This window comes from Colobus angolensis, unplaced genomic scaffold, assembly GCF_000951035.1.
Source record: "Colobus angolensis palliatus isolate OR3802 unplaced genomic scaffold, Cang.pa_1.0 Scaffold347, whole genome shotgun sequence".
Classification (NCBI taxonomy): domain Eukaryota; kingdom Metazoa; phylum Chordata; class Mammalia; order Primates; family Cercopithecidae; genus Colobus; species Colobus angolensis.
In genome coordinates this window covers 1,769,308-1,773,920 of record NW_012116788.1, presented here as the reverse complement: position 1 = coordinate 1,773,920, position 4,613 = coordinate 1,769,308, and the positions used below count along the sequence as shown (strand labels likewise).

General features: G+C 36.5%; 1 protein-coding gene and 1 long non-coding RNA gene across 2 annotated transcripts in view; both read left to right on the top strand.

Moving 5' to 3' along the window:
• The window catches only part of LOC105519382, an 8,808-nt gene extending 8,616 nt beyond the window's left edge, over positions 1-192 (top strand). Inside the window, exon 3 of the long non-coding RNA XR_001002959.1 lies at positions 168-192. This is a non-coding gene — a long non-coding RNA (uncharacterized LOC105519382). The remainder of the gene's footprint in view (positions 1-167) is intronic.
• Positions 193-3,345: 3,153 nt separating this feature from the next.
• NMD3 (NMD3 ribosome export adaptor) overlaps positions 3,346-4,613 on the top strand; it is a 22,815-nt gene continuing 21,547 nt past the window's right edge. The window contains exon 1 of the mRNA XM_011952721.1: positions 3,346-3,437. The gene's annotated coding sequence lies outside the window, so the exon portion shown is untranslated. The remainder of the gene's footprint in view (positions 3,438-4,613) is intronic.

Below are 4,613 nucleotides of genomic sequence, written 5' to 3'. Positions count from 1 at the left end.
TGAAAGTCAGTGCATAAATGTATTCAACAAACAAACTGAGTTTGTTTAAAGTACAGTTTATTTCCTGATATAAAATTGAAAGTGATTGACACTTTGAGTTTTCTTTATTTTAAGCTTTATGACTCACTTCTACCATGTTTTTAAAATTGACGAGTTAATAGGTGCAGCACACCAACATGGTACATGTATACATATGTCACAAACCTGCATGTTGTTCACATGTACCCTAGAACTTAAAGTATAAAATAAAAAAATAAATAAATAAATAGCTAGATACATAAATGGAGAGAAATACCTTCTTTTAAAAGTGAGAATAAAATTGCAAATAGCATCAAAAAAAAATTGACTCTTTCAGATTGAAGACTTTTCTGATTCTCCTTTAAGCTCTAATAAAATTTCATGTAATAGTTTTTTGAAATTTTCTGCCTTTAGTTTCCTACTAGGTCCCAGCCAACCCCACAAATTTCTGGTGGTCACTTTTTGGCCCTCCTGGCATAAAACTTTGTCTTTTTCCCTTCGTATTTTAAAAAACCTTTTTAGTTTTTTTTCAGTCCTCTGTGTTCTTGATGATTTTTACTTTATCTTCCAATCTTTCTAATGATTTTTTTTCCAGTAGTAATGTTTTTAAGTTCTAGAGTCTTTCATGTTCTTGATGCATTTTGTTTTAAGTTTTGAAGATTTTGATAATAGGACTTTTTTTGTTTCCTTCTGTTCCCTCATTTGTCTCTGTTTTTTTATGAAGTCAGTTTTTTGTGTATCTTGGTTTTTTGCTTATACTTGGGGTTTTTGTCAAATGTCTAGTGAGTCTTAACAGTTCATTAATTAATTCATCAGATGTTTATTAAGTATCAGCTCTGTGCCAAACTGCTTTTGGTGCTGGGGATATGTGAATAAGTGAATAAGTGAGTAAGACAATCCCTGTCTTAGGAAGCTTATATTCTAATTGCACACTAACCCACCAGTGTGGAGCAGCATGTTAGTATGCAGTGATCAAAATAGGTAGATATATTACATGGTATATTAAAAGGTATGGTCTGTGGAGAAAGGAGCTAGGAAGAGGATAAGAACTGTGCATGGAAGAGTTGAAATTAAAGTAAGGGTGTTTAGGGGAGGTCTCACTGATAAGGTGACATTTGAGTAAACATTAAAGATGGTAAGGAAGGAAGCTGAAGAGTATTAGGGTTAAAGAAAACAAATGCAGAGACCAAAAGCAAGCACATACCTGTGTGAATAGAACGGAGTGGTGAGGGGAAAAGTAGTTGGGAATAGAGTCAGAAAAGTCATGGAAGGCCACAGTATGTCTGACCTTGTAGGCCCTTATAGAGGCTGTTTCTTATTCTGAGTGTAAGGAGTATGGAGGGTGAAGGGCAGAGTAGTGAGATGACATGACTTACTAGTATTCGTCTGGCTACTCTTTTTAGAATGAATGTAAGGAGGTAAAGGTGTAAGTGATTGTAATAATCATGAGAAATGGTTTTGGATCAGCAATGGAGGTGGTCACAAGTGGACAGATTTTGGATCTATTTTTAAGGTAATAACATTTACTGATGTAGCTGGATGTGTTAAGGATGCCTTCCACTGTTCGTGACCTGAGCAGCCAAGTCACTAGGTAGGGGAGATCAGAGTTCCATCTGTAACTGGTATTTAGATGTCTACTAGACACTTAAGTAGAAATACTGAGTAGGCAGGTTGATAAATAAGCCAGTGAGTGGTCCAGTCTAGAGATAATGAATTTAGGATATAGATGGTGTATTTAAGGTCATGAATCGGATTAGATTACTTCAGGAGTTTACATAGAGAAGGAAACAAACTGGAGGACTGAATCCTGGAATCATTCCTTTAATGGGTAGTGAGGAAGAAATAACTAGGTAATGGAGGAATCAGCAAAGGAGATTGAAAGGAGCTGCTAGGGAGGTAGGAGGAAAATTAGGTGAGTGTGATGTCCTGGGAGGAAAGGGAAGTGTTTTAAGAAAGGAGTGAGTAGCTATGTGATTTGCAGTTGATGAGTCAAGTCATGAGTTCTGTAGATTTAGTAATGTGGACGACCTTAATAACATGGGCAATTTCTGTTTAGGTGGTGGTAACGATGTCATTTAAATAGAAGTGAAAATTGGAGAAGGAAGATAGACAATTCTTTTGAGATTTGCTGTAAAGGAAAACAAAGAAACTGGGCAGTGGTTGAAGGGGAGGTTTGAGAAGGGACACGTGTCTTTTTATTTTATTTTTTGGAGATAAGGTCTTGCTTTATTGCTCAGGCTAGAGTGCAGTGGTGCTGTCATAGCTCACTGCAGGCTCAAACTCCTGGGCTCAGGTGATCCTTCTGCCTCAGCCTCCCAAGTAATTGGTACTACAAACATGCACCACATCTGGCTGATCTCTCTCTCTCTCTCTCTCTCACCCTCACCACATCTGGCTGATCTCTCTCTCCCTCTGTCTCTCACCCCACATCTTGCTGATCTCTCTCTCTCTCTCTCTCTCTCTCTTTCTTTCTCTCTTTCTCTCCCTCTCTCCTAGTTGTCTAAGCAGATACTTGAGCATCATTCTAGAATCTGTTCTCTTTCTCTTTCCCATATCCAGTTACCATTAAATCTTACACATTTTTTTTCTACGTCACATGTACTGTGCACATAAACCTAACAGATTTTTATCTCCTAACTAACCCTTGAATCTGCTTTTGTTATTTCCAGTGCCTCTCAGTTCAGATCATCTACAATCTCTGCCCAAATGATTACCGCAGCCCCCATTCTTCTTCTCCCACCTACCCCTTCTCCCCAAACACCCATTCTGACCATTCTTGAGTTATATTCAGATCTTCACATATAGCAAACTGTTTTGGGGCTATGCAGATGCTGTACATTTAGTAATGAGTTAGAGTTGTGGATTTAGTATTCAGTGCATGAAACTTCTCTAATGAATGTCAATTCTTTAAAAAAAAAAGAGTCACGGAATATAGAGAGAATAATCCAAGTGGAAACTTTTGTTCATGAAGTTACTAATAAATAATGAGGTCACCAGGTCTTTGCTTTCTTCTGGAAAATGTAATTTCCTTTTAAAGGACAGTGTGCTCTTTTTTTTTTTTTTTAAGGGAAAATAACTTTTTTCCTATGCAAATACTTTTAAGTTTTGCTTAAATTATATCAGTTGCATTAATATAGTCATTGGGTTGTCCTTTGATTTGCTGTTATTGTTATATAACTGATGATTAATCTTTTTTTGTGGTGATGGTGTGTAGTGATGCTGATCACAGATTCCTTAAGCATCTTATGAAATCTGTTTATTGATGATTTGTTCTTTCGCCTTTTTTTTTTCTCCTCAGGTGATAACTTAAGTTTCTTTTTGTTTTTGTCTTATTAAAGGTACGGCTTGTAGATGCAGGCTTTGTTTGGACTGAGCCTCATTCTAAGAGACTTAAAGTTAAACTGACTATTCAGAAAGAGGTAAGCGGTACATAATTTTCTCAGCATGGTTAAAAGTACAGGTAGTGAAAATGACCTAGTGATAAGTTATTTAGGCTTGAACAGCTTAAAAGTAAAAGAGCACACTCAATTTTAGCTGTTTGTTTTGAGCATCTGTACAGATAATTAGATCACAAGTAAGAGTAGTCATTGCTTCTGATTAGCAGACTTACTGATCTTCTCCAGAGTTATTTTCATTAGGAAAAGGACTGAAGTGAAAACATGGGCTAAGGTACTGATTCTCAAACTTGGCTAATCATTGTTATGACTCATTATAACTGAAGCAAAAATTCTCTGTATGTGAGGCCTGGGAATCTATATGTAGGTTGAGTATCCCTTATCTGAAATGCTTGGGACAATAAGTGTTTCAGATGTTGGATTTTTTGGATTTTGGAATTTTGCCTTGTACTTACTGGTGGAGCATCCCTAATTCAAATACAGAATGTTCCAGTGAACATTTTCTTTGAATGTCAGTTAAAAACTGAAGATGTTTCAGATTTTGAAGCCGAAATTTCAGATTTTGGGTTTTTGGATTTGGAATGTTCCATCTGTATTTAAAAAACTTCCCATGTGATTTCTGATCAGCTATGTTCGGGAACCATCAAATTAAGGAATTTTTTTTTTTTGATAAGTTTTCCTTATTTTTTTCTTCTAAGGATGATTTTTCTATATAAACATGTATAGGCTGGGCATGGTGGCTCACACCTGTGATCCCAGCACGTTGGGAGGCCAAGGTAGGCAGATCACTTGAGCCCAGGAGTTCGAGACCCCATCTCTACTGAAAATACAAAAGTCAGCCAGGCGTGGTGCCGTATGCTACTCAGGAGGCTGAGGTAGAGAATCACTTGAGCCCAGGAGGCGGAAGTTGCAGTGAACCAAGATCGTGCCAGGCTGGGCAACAGGCAGAGTGAGACCCTGTCTCAAAAAAATGTGTGTGTGTGTATATATATATATATATGTAAAATATACACACAATATTCTCACAACCACTTCAGCTAAAGAAAAATTTGAAATGCTGATCTACAAATCATAGGAATTAAATCTGTATACCATTCTTGAAATAGTATAACTGGTTTTTATGACTTTAAATTTGAGGACATTTGATTGATTAATGGGAAAAAAAAGCATTAGTGGAAAAAGTTTTAAATTTAATATTAA